This window comes from Bos grunniens, chromosome 20, assembly GCF_055505025.1.
Source record: "Bos grunniens cultivar Pamir isolate PY7600 chromosome 20, Bosgru_T2T1.0, whole genome shotgun sequence".
In the NCBI taxonomy this organism is placed as follows: domain Eukaryota; kingdom Metazoa; phylum Chordata; class Mammalia; order Artiodactyla; family Bovidae; genus Bos; species Bos grunniens.
The window spans coordinates 24,740,776-24,758,264 of record NC_141184.1 but is presented as its reverse complement, the minus strand read 5'-3'; the positions used below and the strand labels follow the sequence as shown (position 1 = coordinate 24,758,264).

At 36.7% G+C, this 17,489-nt stretch overlaps 1 long non-coding RNA gene across 1 annotated transcript in view; it reads right to left on the bottom strand.

Annotated features, from left to right (window-relative positions):
* Positions 1-17,489, bottom strand: part of LOC147350165 (uncharacterized) — a 39,132-nt gene that overhangs the window by 7,135 nt on the left and 14,508 nt on the right. Inside the window, exon 2 of the long non-coding RNA XR_015149194.1 lies at positions 11,750-11,857. This is a non-coding gene — a long non-coding RNA (uncharacterized LOC147350165). The remainder of the gene's footprint in view (positions 1-11,749; positions 11,858-17,489) is intronic.

Genomic DNA, 17,489 nt, shown 5'->3' with positions numbered 1-17,489 from the left:
CAGCCTGTTTTAGAGAACTTTAATGAACCTCACCCTATCAGTTGCTATAGCACCATAGATTCCAGAATATGAACAGATAATTCCTTCAATGGAGCTTTGAGTTTCACTTTCACATAATCACCTAATTTGTATTTCCACCTGCATTTGTCAAGACATTTCAATGGGCTTCCCTTGTGGCTCAGCTGGTAAAGAATCCGCCTACAATGTGGGAGACCTGGGTTCGATCTCTGGAATGGGAAGATTCCCCTGGAGAAGGGAAAGGCTACCCACTCCAGTATTCTTGCCTGGAGAATTCTATGGACTGTATAGTTCATGGATTGCAAAGAGTCGGACACAACTGAGCAACCTTCACTTTCACTTTTCAATGATTTCAGTGACTTTCTATGATGTGATATCAAAAGTGAAGAGCTGGAATGGTAGAAAACAAGTAATCCATTGCTTGGTGGTAGAAACATAGTGAATGAATGGCTAGGAGTGAAATGAACAGAAATTTTTGTCACAAAAGTAGGAAAGGCTGCAGAGCTATGTTTAGATTTCTCTGAGGCCACAGATATGGGAAAAATATATTATCTCTCACAGTCAGTGAACCCTGAGAGAAGAAAATCAAAGATATGACCTTAAGAAATGCATTTAATGGCCAAGCATTCTCTACAGTTAGAAAAATTTTTAAATATATATAGTTAGAGAATCAGACTTCCTCATCATAGAAGAGAAGAAACAAAAGAGAGTGCAGTATGCCAAGATCTCCCTGGAGAAAGCTCTCAGACAAACAGGAGAGTGTTATTAGAGATTGGGTGTTCAAATGCACCTTTTACATTGCTTTCTGTAAAGAGACTTCTTGAATTTCTGTACAGGTATTTCTTTTTGGGTGATCTATCCTTTTTTATATTTTCATTATTTGGAAAAATTTACAAAACACATAGGAATAATTGCTTGTTAATCCTCCACTCAAAGTCAATTGCTGCTAATATGTATACATATACATTCACACTAATGTATATTTACACACCTTTTTCATTGATATGTATTTACAGGTTGTATACATTTGTTCATAATGTTATTATTCTACATGTTTAATATAGATTTAATACTATGCCATTCAGCAATATTTTTTAAATGACTTTCATGGTTATATGATATCTTATAAAATTTTTTGTATAATCTGTTCCAAGTTCTTCTAATTGAACTTGGGGACTATTTCCAATATTTACTATTCAATACAGTTGTACAAGAAACACATTTTTTAAATGTCAATATGCATTTAAAGATCAGTGATCTTGGGAAAATGTGCAACTACATTTTAAATTGTGTTTATATATATCCAGAAAACATATCAAGTGTATCAAAATTATATATCACAATTTTGTATATTATATATTTCAAAATATACAGAAATACATTATGCGTATATATTTCAAATTTTAAGAAATATAATACCAAATAACCAACAATTTAGTTGAGTGATTGTTGTGTGTACCTATTTCAAAGCAAAACATAGGTACTTTAGAAGTTTTTCTCCAATTCCTATTGAGTCAATTTTCCCCTACAGCTATCAGTACTTTAGAGTTTTTTTTAGGTTATCAATAATTTATACTGGCAAGCTGTAGCATTTTTATTACTAAAACTTTGATGTACATAAACCAGGAAGGGATACATATAAAGACTGATTATTGCAGGTGAAGTTCTCATCAGCATGCAGAGAGGTGCGTATTAGCATGTTGAAGGTTGAATAGGGAATGCTTTGGTATGAAGCACTGTGGGGCTGAGGAGATGATAGGAAAGGAAGTTAAGTTTCCTTTAAAAAAATAAGGAGTTAGACATCAAAGTAGTCACAACAAAGCCCCAACTAACCTGTGGGAGATTTGAAGCTAGAAGAGCCATCAAAGTGTTCCAGAGTTGGAGCAGGAATGTTAAGCTATTAAATTAGCTAGGGCTAACGTAACAGTTACAACTGGACATGGAAAAACAGTCTGGTTCAAAATAGGAAAAGGAGTTCGTCAAGGCTGTATATTGTCACCCTGCTTATTTAATTATATGCAAAGTCCTTCATGAGAGACACTGGGCTGGAAGAAGCATAAACGAATCAAGATTGCCAGGAGAAATACCAATAACCTCAGATACTCAGATGACACCACCCTTATGGCAGAAAGTGAAGAGAAACTAAAAAGCCTCTTGATGAAAGTGAAAGAGGAGAATGAAACTGTTGGCTTAAAGCTCAACATTCAGAAAATGAAGATCATGGCATCTGGTCCCATCACTTCATGGGAAATAGATGGGGAAACAGTGAAAACAGTGGTTGACTTTATTTTTGGGGGCTCCAAAATCACTGCAGATGGTGATTGCAGCCATGAAATTAAAAGACGCTTACTCCTTGGAAGGAAAGTTATGACTAACATAGATAGCATATTGAAAAGCAGAGACCTTACTTTGCCAACAAAGGTCCATCTAGTCAAGGCTATGGTTTTTCCAGTGGTCATGTATAGATGTGAGAGTTGGACTGTAAAGAAAGCTGAGCACCGAAGAACTGATGCTTTTGAACTGTGGTGTTGGAGAAGACTCTTGAGCGTCCCTTGGACTGCAAAGGAGATCCAACCAGTCCATTCTAAAGGAGATCAGCCCTGGGTGTTCTTTGGAAGGACTGATGCTAAAGCTGAAACTCCAGTACTTTGGCCACCTCATGCGAAGAGTTGACTCATTAGAAAAGACTCTGATGCTGGGAGGGATTGGGGTCAGGAGGAGAAGGAGAGTACAGAGGATGAGATGGCTGGACGGCATCACTGACTCGATGGACGTGAGTTTGAGTGAACTCCGGGAGTTGGTGATGGACAGGGAGGCCTGGCTTGCTGTGATTCATGGGGTTGCAAAGAGTCGGACACGACTGAACAACTGAACTGACCACCTCACGTGGCCTTTCCTCTGTGCACATTTATTCCTGTCAGTTCTCACTTCTTCTGAAGGTACTAATTCTATTGGATTAGGTGTGTGTTTGTGATCATGTGCACTCAATCGTGTCCAACTCTCTGCAACCCTATGGACTGTAGCCTAACAAGCTCCTCTGTCCATGGAATTCTCAATGCAAGAAATACTGGAGTGGGTTGCCATACTCTTTTCCAGGGGATCTTCCTTGGACCCAAGGATGGAAACCTTATCTCAGCCCAAATTATGAAGAAGATACAAAATGACCAAAAAAAAAAAAAAAACACAGCAAAAATAGTGTGCTTGGAACAAAAGCAAGGTACTACACATGCACCTTGCACACAGCATCGATAAGAGGTTGGGTAAGCCAACTCTAAGCCACCCCTCCAACCCAATCTATGAACCTACCTCTACTCTCACCCTCAATAAGAAACAAGCACACTCACTCCCACAGGAGTAAGGAAACTGTTCCTTATTTTTACTCCCTTGTGCTGTAGCACAAGTCCTATAAAAACCTTGCCTGAATTTCTTTTCTGACCACTTATCAATTTCTGTTGATTTAGGAGTTCGAGATCCCTGGTCAGTAATGCTTGCAAAATCACTTCCTTCCCCATAATGAATAACCCTAAATAGGGGCTATCCAGCCTAGAAGATTATTCACCACCATGCAGCCAGTACTCCATGAACAAATGAATAGCATAATGTCATGAAAGTACAAAAGATTAAAAATGAGTAATCATGCTACTACATAAAGTCATTAGAAATTGCCTGGGACATACTAAGTAGTCAATACTTTCTCTTCTACACCATTATCATTGAGTATAGAAAGGTGAAATACATTATTAGGACAATCATCAAATTCATCAACCATAACTTTACTCACTTTGAAGGACGTATTTCATTGGGTTTCCCAGATGGGTTTCCAGGCAAAGCCCTCATCCAACACACTTTTTTTTAATTGCCTGAAAATACTAGTTATCAAACTGCTTTTATCTAAAAAACTAAATTACTTAAAATATAACCTATTAAAAGGACCTAAGGACTATCACTACAAATAGCGTAATGGATTGCAATTTTAAAATCGCTGTCATTTAGATTTACTGCATATATTAATGGTAGATTGGCCAAGGCTGAAAGATATTATAAAAATGCAAATCAAGTTTATGTATTAATGGAGAGTTTATATACTCAGGAAAATACTATTAGTATTAGAATTGAAGAAATAATGAACTAGAATCTCTAGAGTTTTAAGAATAAAATGAGATTTAAGGGTCAAATTGACTTTAGTTTCCTCCTGAGAAAATTTTTTGACTTTATAGAGTGTAAATATCAAACTCAGAATTTATAGAAAAACAATATTAAGGCTACTATTACAAAATGTTAAATTATGGAACCACTGAATTGGGTCATTCATGTGAACAGAGGAAACACTATTATGTAAATATTTTGTGAGGTTATAAACATAAAATTTGTATCTTATCTAAAATGAAAAAATAATACATTTTAATATTTAAAATATGAAATTTAGTTTGTGAATATAAAAATATTTTTATATATAACACATACTGATTTTTAAAATTTTACAAAATAATTTTGTAAACAAAAAGGAGCATAAAATGAATGAACAAATACTAACATTAGTTTAGTTCATGTATATATTCAAATTAAAACACTTTATATTTCCAGATTCCTCACATATCTCTGATATTTTAAATTATTTGAAATACTTATTGAGTAAATAAATACGTTCAAATAATTATCATTGAGTTTGTGATCTGGAGAATATGAGATGTACATTCACCATAATAAGATAGATAAACTTAAATTCAATGTCAAGTATATTAGAAATAGTGCATTAGGTGTTTGAACAGATAAAGTTATAATAATTAATTTCAAGATGCAATGAAGAATAAAGACCCTTATTCTACTAAAGATCAGGATTACTAGAATGTTCAATCATCCTTCATCCAACAAGTATTTGTTGAACTGTTATATGTGCCAATCATGTAGTTACATGAGTTGTTAAGTTTGTAATTATGATAGGTTATTAGCCACTACCCCCACTATCCTCCCACTAGTGCTCTTCTCCAACATCTTGAGCTTTATAGCAGAACACCTAAACTCCCTACAATTAAAGGCTCAAATTCAAGTAGAACTAGTTGTCATCTGGACACTACTTCAACTCTGACTCCAATCTACAGTGAATAGGTGGTAATAGCATTATATGGTTTCCAACATTCTGGATACTATTGCAGGATTTGTATTCAATCACCTACATTTCCCAGAATTCTCTTCACTCTAGAGAAGGAACCAGAGATAGCTTGAGATGTTGAAGATGGAGGTGAAACAGTGGCTATGTTTCTTTTAATCACAAAAAGTCAGTGCAGGGCATGAGAGATTACAGCTGGTCACATATTGTCTCTTCTGCCATTGATGCGAGGAAGCAGCCAGGCTCCTCTAACTCCTGATGGATTCCTTAAGATCATCCAATACTGGGGCCAGGTGTATGTTTTGCTTCATGATAAAGGGTATTATCTTTTCCTGTGGAATGTCTCTATCTAGGTGACACTCAGGTATTGAGAGACTAAGGAGGGTTTTGGGCTATCTTTGTGGGTTCCAGCACATCCTCACAGATTCAAGTTTTTCCTTGCTTCCCTAATTTGTGCCTATATTTCTTTGCTGATGGCCCTACTGATTTCAGGGTCTAACTGCAGATGGAAAAAAAAAATCAGCTTTACCTAGACTTTTTTTTCTTTTTTTTTTTCAGTGTTTTATTTTTTATTATTATTATTTTTAATTTAAATTTATTTATTTTAATTAGAGGCTAATTACTTTACAATATTTTATTGGTTTTGCCATACATCAACATGAATCCACCACGGGTGTACACGTGTTCCCAATCCTGAACCCCCCTCTCACCTCCCTCCCCATCCCTCTGGGTCATCCCAATGCACCAGCCCCAAGCTTCCTATATCCTGCATCGAACCTGGACTGGCAATTTATTTCTTATATGATATTATACATGTTTCAATGCCATTCTCCTAAATCATCCCCCACCTCCCTCTCTGAGTCCAAAAGAACTGTTGGACTTAGAAGTCCAATAGAACAGAGTCCAAAAGACTGTTCTATACTTACCTAGACTTTTTAATGATCCCCAATGATGTCGCACAGATTATATAGTAGCTTAAATGGTAAAAAGTCTGCCTGCAATGCAGGAGACTGGAGTTTGATCCCTGGGTCAGGAAGATCCCCTGGAGAAGGAAATGGCAGTCCATTCCAGTACCCTTGCCTGGAAGACCCCATGGATGAAGGAGACTGGCAGGCTACAGTCCATAGGGTCACAAAAAGTCAGACATGACTGAGTGACTTCACTTTCAATGATGCCTCTAACAAATGCTTTTATGTATATTCTTTAGTAAGTTCTGCTTCTCTTGTTTTCAGATATAAACTTTAGTACAGCAAATGTTTCTAGTGGAACAGAACCCTAAAATGGGTAATTTGAATTGTGTACAGTTTATCCATAGTGATCTTATATGATTACAGATACTAAAGACAGTATTTGCAATGGTAAAGACAGTGTTTGTACATCATATTATGTGGTAAAACATGGAAATTGACAAAACAATGACATAAAACATCACTTGTAATCAAGAGATTAGACAACAAAAGATATTAGGTAACAAATTATTTGCTACCATAAGAAATGTTGTCAAAATAAACAGTATAATAAGGTTAGATGTTTGTTTTAAAATATACTGGAGAATTTAGGGATTAAAAGAGGAACTCATAATATTAACTGCCAAACCCAAGCTCTTGCTTCTTTGAATATCTTAAACTTTTACAGCTCCATGGTTAAAATTTCTGAAAATAAAGCCCTAAATTTAATCCTTCTAGTAATCAAGTTATACCACAAAAGAAATTCCAAAATATTCATGGTCCATTACTTTGAAGTAGGGAATCAATTTTGTAGGAGTGGAATTTTGAAAATTGGGATGCATCTATAGTTAAATCCCATGGAACTTAAACTTCTAAACTGTTCTGATCCTCCTTCAACTGTGGAAATATCTCTTTACACCTTCTACAGGGAGGTTGATCTTCTCTTGCCTCAAAATCTATAGCTTCCTCTGAAATAATTGCTTTATTAGACACTGATGACCTTCAGGATTTATCCACTTACTTTCCTATTGCTTTTATAAACAAACTAAAACAATTTCTGCTGAGTACTAGGAGAGAATTTGTTTCCTTATCTTTTTCACCTTCTAGTGTGTGTGTGTACTTAGTTGCTCAGTTGAGTCCAATTCTTAGTGACCTCACAGATGTAGTCTACCAGGCTCCTCTGTCTATGGGGAGTCTCCAAGCAAGAATACTGGAGTGGGTTGCCATGCCCTCCACCAGGGGATCTTTCCAACCCAGAGATCAAACCCAAGTCTCTCACATTGCAGATGGATTTTTACCAACTGAGGCACCAGGAAAAATCAAGAATACTAGAATGGATAGACTATCCCTTCTCCAGGGATCTTTCTGACCCAGGAGTCAAATTGGGGTCTTCTGCATTGTAGGAAGATTCTTTACCAGCTGAGTTACCAAGGAAGCCCACCTTCTAGAGGGCTCTCATACTTCTTGGCTTGGGGATTCTTTCTCCATTTTCAGAGACAGCAGTGTGGCATCTTCCAAACTCTTACTCCATTTTCATCATCACCAGGTGACAATGAAATCCTTATCTGATTTTGGCCCTTCTTAGACTCACCCAGATAACCCAGGATAAACTTTCATCTTGTTTCTTAGCTTAGTCATAACTTACAAAGTTGCTTTTATCATAAAGAGGTGACATATTCCCAGGTTGCAAGGATAAAAATGGGAACATTTTATTGCAATTATTTGGTTTATTAATACTCTTCCACTTTCTATTGTCTGCATCTATCATTAGACTCAAGTTAAAAATAAGTTAGTGTGTGCGTGACAAAGTATGACCCATAAGATGTGACACATAGCAAACAGTAACAGAAACTTGGGAACACACAGGGATGCAATTTCAAACTGAGGATCACTGTGGAAAGGACATTAGCTGGATTGGGTTGAGTTTATTGCAATGAGCTCACTAAACAGATTTACAAGTAGCTACAACGTCAGGAAGCAACAGTTAGAACTGGACATGGAACAACAGACAGGTTCCAAATAGGAAAAGGAGTACATCAGGGCTGTAAAATGTCACCCTGCTTATTTAACTTCTATGCAGAGTACATCATGAGAAATGCTGGACTGGAAGAAACATAAGCTGGAATCAAGATTGCCAGGAGAAATATCAATAAACTCAGATATGCAGATGACATCACCCTTATGGCAGAAAGTGAAGAGGAACTACAAAGCCTCTTGATGAAAGTGAAAGTGGAGAGTGAAAAAGTTGGCTTAAAGCTCAACATTCAGAAAATGAAGATCATGGCATCTGGTCCCATCACTTCATGGGAAATAGATGGGGAAACAGTGGAAGCGGTATCAGACTTCATTTTTGGGGGCTCCAATTGGAAAAGACTCTGATGCTGGAAGTGATTGGGGGCAGGAGGAGAAGGGGACGACCAAGGATGAGATGGCTGGATGGCATCACTGACTCGATGGACGTGAGTCTGAGTGAACTCCGGGAGTTGGTGATGGACAGGGAGGCCTGGCGTGCTGCAATTCATGGGGTCGCAAAGAGTCGGACACAACTGAGCGACTGAATGGAACTGAACTGAACAACAATGTGATCCAGTTCAGAACTGAGAATTTTAATAGGTGTAAGAATTTAAAAAAAAATCAGTTTGAGATAATTTCTACATAATATTTTTTCTCCTCTCCTGTTTCTTATCACATCCATAATAGTTTATGTTCAGTTAACCATGTATCTCAGTATTAAGTTACAGTATATTAAAGGAGGAATTCCACAGCTTGAAGAGGAAAAAACTCAAGACGGTAAAAAAATACTTCCCATCCAATTTGGAAATGATTGCTGTGTTCTCAGGTATAAGAATAGATATTTCATTTATGAAAATTTGATTTTGTGAATATATTTACTTGGAATATATATTAAATGCAGTTAAAATAGTATGTGTGAATACTAACCTGATATTTAATTGTGGTGGGTTCATATGGTATAAGCCTAATTAAACTAGAATTCCACTTTTTTAATTGTTCCAAATTATTGTGGGCATAAGATGATTTGTGAGACTTGAAAGACAGAAATGAGGGAAAAAATCATTTGTTAAAAGTTAGAGGGATTATTTGCATTTTAAAAGAGGCCTAAAATAATTATTAATACAAGGAATAAAGAAATAAAATAGTCACTTACAAAGACAGCATAAGAGGTAAGTGTCAAACAGAGGAAGTAGAGACTAAGGAAACAAGTTATCCTGTGCTAGCAGTGATGGCATTTTCCTTAGATTTAGAAGAGCAAAATTCTACAGTACCTTGAAAAAAGAATGAGTAAAACATTGTTACTAATAGATAATACCAGAAATACAGCAATTATAGAACTGAAATTATTCAATCTCTGCTTGATTTTAGATTTTGTTGGACTTTTCTCAAGTGCAAAGATAAATGTACACTAACAGAGTTAATCAAAATTTAGAACTTCACACATTGTAATGTACTATTTCCCATTTGCTGAGAGGGTTAATCCTTGGGAGTCAGAAACATGGAATCAGAATCCCTAAGAATTCTAGAGCCATGAGTCATTTTAAAAATATTTTAAACATTTTTGTACATTTCACTCACCAGTATCAGTTCAGTTCAGTTCAGTTCAGTTCAGTCACTCAGTCATATCTGACTCTTTGTGACTACATGAATGGCAGCATGCCAAGCCTCCCTGTCCATCACCAACACCCGGAGTTCACTGAGACTCAAGTCCATCAAATCAATGATGCCATCCAGCCATCTCATCCTCAGTCGTCCCCTTCTCCTCCTGCCCCCAATCACTACCAGCATCAGAGTGTTTTCCAATGATTCAACTCTTCACATAAGGTGGCCAAAGTACTGGAGTTTCAGCTTTAGCATCATTCCTTCCAAAGAAATCCCAGGGCTTATCTCCTTCAGAATGGACTGGTTGGATCTCCTTGCAGTCCAAGGGACTCTCAAGAGTCTTCTCCAACACAACAGTTCAAAACCATCAATTCTTCAGCGCTCAGCCTTCTTCAGAGTCCAACTCTCACATCTATACATGACCACTGGAAAAACCATAGCCTTGACTAGATGGACCTTTGTTGGCAAAGTAAGGTCTCTGCTTTTGAATATGCTATCTAGGTTGGTCATAACTTTCCTTCCAAGGAGTAAGCATCTTTTAATTTCATGGCTGCAGTCACCATCTGCAGTGATTTTGGAGCCCCCAAAAATAAAGTCTGACACCATTTCCACTGTTTCCCCATCTATTTCCCATGAAGTGATGGGACCACATGCCATGATCTTCGTTTTCTGAATGTTGAGCTTTAAGCCAACTTTTTCACTCTCCACTTTCACTTTCATCAAGAGGCTTTTTAGTTCCTCTTCACTTTCTGCCATAAGGGTGGTGTCATCTGCATATCTGAGGTTATTGATATTTCTCCCAGCAATCTTGATTCCAGCTTGTGCTTCCTCCAGCCCAGCATTTCTCATGAAGTACTCTGCATATAAATTAAATAAGCTGGGTGATAATATACAGCCTTGATGTACTCCTTTTCCTATTTGGAACCAGTCTTTTGTTCCATGTCCAGTTCTAACTGCTGCTTCCTGACCTGCATATAGGTTTCTCATGAGGCAGGTCAGGTGGTCTGGTATTCCCATCTCTTTCAACATTTTCCACAGTTTATTGTGATCCCCACAGTCAAAGGCTTTGGTATAGTCAAGAAAGCAGAAATAGATGTTTTTCTGGAACTCTCTTGCTTTTGCCATGATCCAACAGATGTTGGCAATTTGATTTCTGGTTCCTTTGCCTTTTCTAAAACCAGCTTGAACATCGGGAAGTTCACGGTTCATGTATTGCTGAAGCCTGGGTTGGAGAATTTTGAGCATTATTTTATTAGCATGTGAGATGAGTGCAATTGTGTGGTAGTTTGAGCATTCTTTGGCATTGCCTTTCTTTGGGATTGGAATGAAAACTGACCTTTTCCAGTCCTGTGGCCACTGCTGAGTTTTCCAAATTTGCTGACATTTTGAGTGCAGCACTTTCACAGCATCATCGTTCAGGATTTGAAATAGCTCAACTGGAATTCCATCACCTCCACTAGCTTTATTCATAGTGATGCTTTCTAAGGCCCACTTGACTTCACATTCCAGGATGTCTGGCTTTAGGTGTGTGATCACACCATCGTGATCATCTTGGTCGTGAATGTTTCTTGTACTGTTCTTCTGTGTATTCTTGCCACCTCTTCTTAATATCTTCTGCTTCTGTTAGGTCCATACCATTTCTGTCTTTTATCGAGCCCATCTTTGCATGAAATGTTCCCTTGGTATCTCTAATTTTCCTGAAGAGATCTCTAGTCTTTCGCATTCTGTTGCTTTTCTCTACTTCTTTGCATTGATCACTGAAGAAGGCTTTCTTATCTCTCCTTGCTATTCTTTGGAATTCTGCATTCAGATGTTTATATCTTTCCTTTCTCCTTTGTTTTTCACTTCTTTTCTTTTCACAGCTCTTTGTAAGGCCTCCTCAGGCAGCCATTTTGCTTCTTTCCATTTCTTTTCCATGGGGATGGTCTTGATCCCTGTCTCCTGTACAATGTCACAAACCTCCGTCCATAGTTCATCAGGCACTCTCTCTATCAGATCTAGTCCTTTAAATCTATTTCTCACTTCCACTGTATAATCATAATGGATTTGATTTAGGTCATACCTGAATGGTCTAGTGGTTTTCCCTACTTTCTTCAATTTAAGTCTGAATTTGGCAATAAGGAGTTCACGATCTGAGCCACAGTCACGTCCTGGTCTTGTTTTTGTTGACCTAAAACATATTAGGTTGGTGTAAAAATTCTGTTTTTGTGTTTTTAATTTTGCCATTTGATATTAGAATACATTCTTAAATAAATGTGGTTATATTATATATCATCTTAATGCACATTTCTTGCTTTATCATTTTTTACTAATGACTTATTATTTGCTGTTTATATATATATGCATATATATATATACACACACACATACATATTAGACTATAGAAATGATGTTAGACAAACAGAAAATCTAAGTGATTTTTCTGAGTTCAAAATGGGTTGTAAAGCAGCAGATACACCTCACAACATTAACAGTGCATTTGGCCCAGGAACTGCTAATTAATGTACAGTACAGTGGTGATTCAAGTGTTTTGCAAAAGAGATGAGAGCCTTGAAGATGAGAAGTGCAGTGGCCAATCATCTGAAGTTGAAAATGATCAACTGAGAGCCACCATCAAATCTGGTTTTCTTACAACTACTAGTTGCCAAAGAACTCAACATTAGCCATTTTAGAGTCATTTGGCCTTTGAAGTAAATTGGAAAGGTGAAAGAGCTCAACAAGTGGGAGCTTCAGGAGCTGATTAAAAAAATAATCATCATTTTGAATTGTCATCTTCTTTTTTGCTATGCAACAACAATGAACCATGTCTTGATCAGATTGGGATGTGCAATGAAAAGTGGACTTTATCCAACAACCAGTAATAACCATCTCAGTGGCTGGACTGAGAAGAAGTTCCAAAGCATTTCCTGAAGCCAAACTTACACCAAGGAAGATCATGGTCACTGTTTGGTGGTCTGCTCTCTATCTGATCCACTACAGCTTTCTGAATCCTGGTTTACATTTGAGAAGTATGCTCACCAAGTCAATGAGATGCACCAAAATCTGCAAGGCCTGGGGCTAGCACTGGTGAACAGAATGGGCCCAATACTTCTCTACGACAATGACCAGCCACATAATGCACAATCAATGCTTCAAAAGGTGAACAAATTGGGCTATGAAATTTTGCCTCATCTGCCATATTCACCTGACCTCTTGCCAACTGACTACCACTTCATCAAGCATCTTGACAATTTTTTTCAAAAATTTTTTTCAGGGAAAACTCTTCCACAACCAGCAGGGGGCAGAAAATGCTTTCCAAGAGTTCTTTAAATGCTGACACATGGATTTTTACACTTCAGGGATAAACAAACATTTCTTGGCAAAACTTTGTTGCTTGTAATGGTTCCTATTTTGATTCATAAAGATGTGTCTGAGTCTAGTTACAATGATTTAAAATTCACAGCCTAATGGTAGAGGTAGGGTATAAAATACATTCAATTTTATATATGTTGTTTTGAGGAAGTTGTGACATCCAAGTAGTCATGTCTTACCTTAGCCAAGAAATGTTGAGTCAAATTTAAAAAGGAGACCTGCTTTATTTAGAGAAATAAAGGCACATTTACGATAAGGAAAATTTCCCAGGTATTTAGTGAATGCAAATAACTGATGTGAGTAAAGGAAATACAAAAAAGTGACAGTGATAGAGAAATTAAAGATGTTATTAATATGGAGGGTGGCCAAAGATAAACTGTGATGACTAATGAACATCACTGAATGTTGAAAACAAGTTTAAAGGAGTGAGACCTGGGGAAGGAAATTATATTTGTACTTGAAGATAGCACAGGTGATACCATGGTGGTGGTTTAGTCACTAAGTTGTGTCCGGCCCATGCAACCCCATGGACTGTAGCCTGCCAGGCTCCTTTGTCCATGGGATACTATAGGGTGATACTATAGGATGAGTTAAAAAAATATACCCAGTTCACTAAGATAAGAGGACAACTGAGCTTTGAGGATATTCACTATAGAGGAACAAAGTGAACCCCAAATGCCTACTAAACCTTTTGGATATATTAATCAATAATTCTTGTGTACCAACTGGAAGAAAATAGATATTATATTTGGTAAATGGTCATACCATTTATTTCTCTACAATAAAAAGTAAATTGTTAATATTAGCAAAGAAAAAATACATCCAATTAGGTCCATCAGGTATTTCTAAATGTACTGACCTAGAAATCACCTGAATATTCTGTTCATAAATTTTTTTTTTCAGTAAAACACCTTTCTATTAGGAACTCATATTTTTGAGATTAGTTGTTTGTCAGTTGCTTCATTTGCTATTATATTCTCCCATTCTGAAGGATGTCTTTTCACCTTATATAGAACAGTCTTTTGGATTCTGTGGGACGGGGGGTGGGGGATGATTTGGGAGAATGACATTAAAACATGTATAATATCATATAAGAAACGAATCACCAATCCAGGTTGGATGCAGGATACAGGAAGCTTGGTGCTGGTGCACTGGGATGACCCAGAGGGATGGTATGGGGAGGGAGGTCGGAAGGGGGTTCAGGATGGGGAACACATGTACATCCATGGCGAATGCATGTTGATGTATGGCAAAACCAATACAATATTGTAAAGTAAAATAATAATAATAATAATTTTTTAAAAAGAACTCATAAATACTTAACAAATACATACTAATTCCTTTAAAGAAAAAAAATCACAAAATATACTTTTCAAATCCATTTATCATTGCCTTTATATTTTTCCTATTTTCCTCAATCCCAGGGGGGCAAAGAATCTCAGCAGATGCTTTTATTTTCTTCTATTGCAAAAATCGCTGCAAAGAAATACAGAACATGAAAACTGCTTTGATTCTTAAAATCTGCAAAAGGCTGAAAAGTAGGGAAAAGCTATTTTTCAGTTTTCTTTCCCCTAAGAATAATCACTGAAACTACAGTTTTAGTATAAAAGTTCTTACTTCTAATACCAAAATAATATTTATTTTTTTGATTTTTGTGACATGTATTCATAAAATAATCTGGAACTGGACAAAGAGCGATAAATCAACTGGAGCAGTTTTTCCATGAATGATGCTCGAATCAACAAAGATTGAGGCCTCTGAACACCGCCGTGACTCACAGCTGCAGGATGCTACACTTATTCAGGAAGTTCAGTCATGCATGCACCAAGCACTGCTTGCTCAGCAGGAAAGAAGCCCTCTTAGAACTATGGACTCAGCAGAATCCCTCAATATAAGTTCCATTACAGCCTCAAAATGCTATAAACACTCCTTTCTTGTCTCCATATATAGCAGTTTTCACTCTACATTTACATTGACATTTGTATCATAAGTATAAATATATGTTATGTATATAAATGTAATATATGCATATACACACATATATGTATATAATCTATGATGATAAAACACTGTAGAAGCAGACACTTTTCTCCAGTTGAGTATGTGAGGTGCCAAATATTCATTAAATCACCTTGCTACTGTTCTATAATTGAATTTATAAGCCACTTCATTAACTCATAATTTATATTGAACACTACAAATTGAACTCTGTGCTAAATGCTCTAAGATTTGAAGAAAAAGTGTACATTGTTTTAACATTGTAGGTGCTCAAAATTTTTAGAGCATTTGGACAAGAAAATGAATAATTAATATCTAGCAACAATGTGGTTCCACAGTATTATAAAGATTTTTGATTATACATGTGAATTTAAACCAGGCACACACCTCTATCATCAGAATATTATAGTTCCTCTTTCAAATTTTAACTCTTCTGGATGCTATACTAATTCTTATTTATCCAGAAAATAAAATCATTTGCTATTACTTTCTAATAATAAATTATTGGGAAATAAAGTTGGAAAATAATGAAAAAGTTCTAAGCCTCAGATTCTTTTCTCTAAATAAGATTTTAATATATAAAACTTTGACTTTCAAACATATAATTGCTTAATTAGGTCTCATTTAATTTTGGTTTTACTTCCATTACTCTAGGAGGTTAGATAAAGCAGATGTTGCTGCATTTATGTCAGAGTGTTCTGCTTATGTTTTCCTCTAAAAGTTTTATAGTTTCTGGACTTGCATCTAGGTTATTAATCCATTTTGATTTTTCTTTTGAGTATGCTGTTAGGAAGTGCTCTAATTCAACAAATAAAGAAGTAATATTCCACTATATACAGTGGAATATTACTCAGCATTTGCATCAGTTGTAGTGAGGCAGATGAAACTAGAGTCTGCGATACAAGAGTGAAGTAAGTCAGAGAGAGGAAAACAAATATCATATTAAAACATATATATGGAATCTAAAAAAATAATGGTACTGATGAACCTGCTTGAAGGGCAGGAATAGAGAATCAGATGTAGAGACCAGAACTGTGGATACTGGGGAAAGGAGGGGGTGGGACAAACTGAGAGTAGCATTGACATATATTCACTACTATGTGTAAAATTGGGCTTCCCTGGTAGCTCAAATGGTAAAGCATCTGCCTACAATGCAGGAGACCAGGGTTTGATCCCTGGGTCGGGAAGATCCCCTGGAGAAGGAAATGGCAACCCACTCCAGTATTCCTGCCTGGAGAATTCCATGGACTGAGGAGCCTGGTAGGCTACAGTCCATGGGGTTGCAAAGAATCGGACATGACTAAGCGATTTCACTTCACTTTTACGTGTGAAATATATAGGTAGTGGGAAGCTGCTGTATATCCCAGGGAGCTCAGCTTGGTGCTCTGTGACTACCTAGAAGGGTGGGAAGGGGGAAGGTGGGAAGTGGTTCAAGAGGGAAGGGATATTGAAGGAGCAAGATACTACTTTTCACTGCCCCCCAAAATGGGAAGTAAATGTGAACTAAACTTGACCACCAATTTAATGCTTCCATAAAAACCTCAAGTCTTCAAGGTACAAAGTAAGGGAATGAGACAACTGAAAATTATAGTTCATGTGTAGCAATTGAAACTCTCATTTATCATTGTGTGTTAGTCACTCAGTCGTGGCAGACTCTTTGCCACCCCATGGACTGCAGCCCACCAGGCTTCTCTGTCCATGAGATTTTCCTGGCAAGGATACCGGAGTCTGTTGCCATTTCCTTCTCCAGGGGATCTTCCTGATCCAGGGATTGAACCTGGGTCTCCTTCACTGCAGGCCGATTCTTTACCAATTGAACTACAAGGGATATCCACCATTCATTATTGGTGGGAATGCAAAATGATACCAAACACCTTAAAAGTTTGGCAGTTTCACAAAACTAGATATACCAATCAAGAAATTGTGCTCCTTGCTATTTGCCCAAATGTGCTTAAAATTTATGTCTACACAAAAGCCTGTAAATGAATGTTTATAACAGCTTTATAAATAATTACCAAAACTTAGAAGAAATCAATATATCCTTTAGGAGGTGAATAGAGAAATTTTCTTACATCCACAATATAAAATATTTCCCAGCATTAAAAAGAAATGAGCTATCAAGCTGTGAAAAGACAGAGAGGTACTTTAGATACATACTACTAAGTAAAGCAAGCCAATATAAGAAGGATACACACTACTTGATTCCAATTATATAATGCTACAAAAAAAGGAAAGACTATGGAGATAGTTAAAAAATTTTCTGTCATTGCTTTCCTAAGGAGTATAAAGTGGAACGTCGTGGTGGTTTGGAGAAATTTGCATTTCTCTAATGACTGGTGATACACATCTTTTTCTTTGCTACAGGCCATATGTATGTCACAGTCAGATAAATGTTTAGTCAAATACTTTGACTATTTTTGATTTATGTTGTTGCTGCTATTGAATTTTAGGAG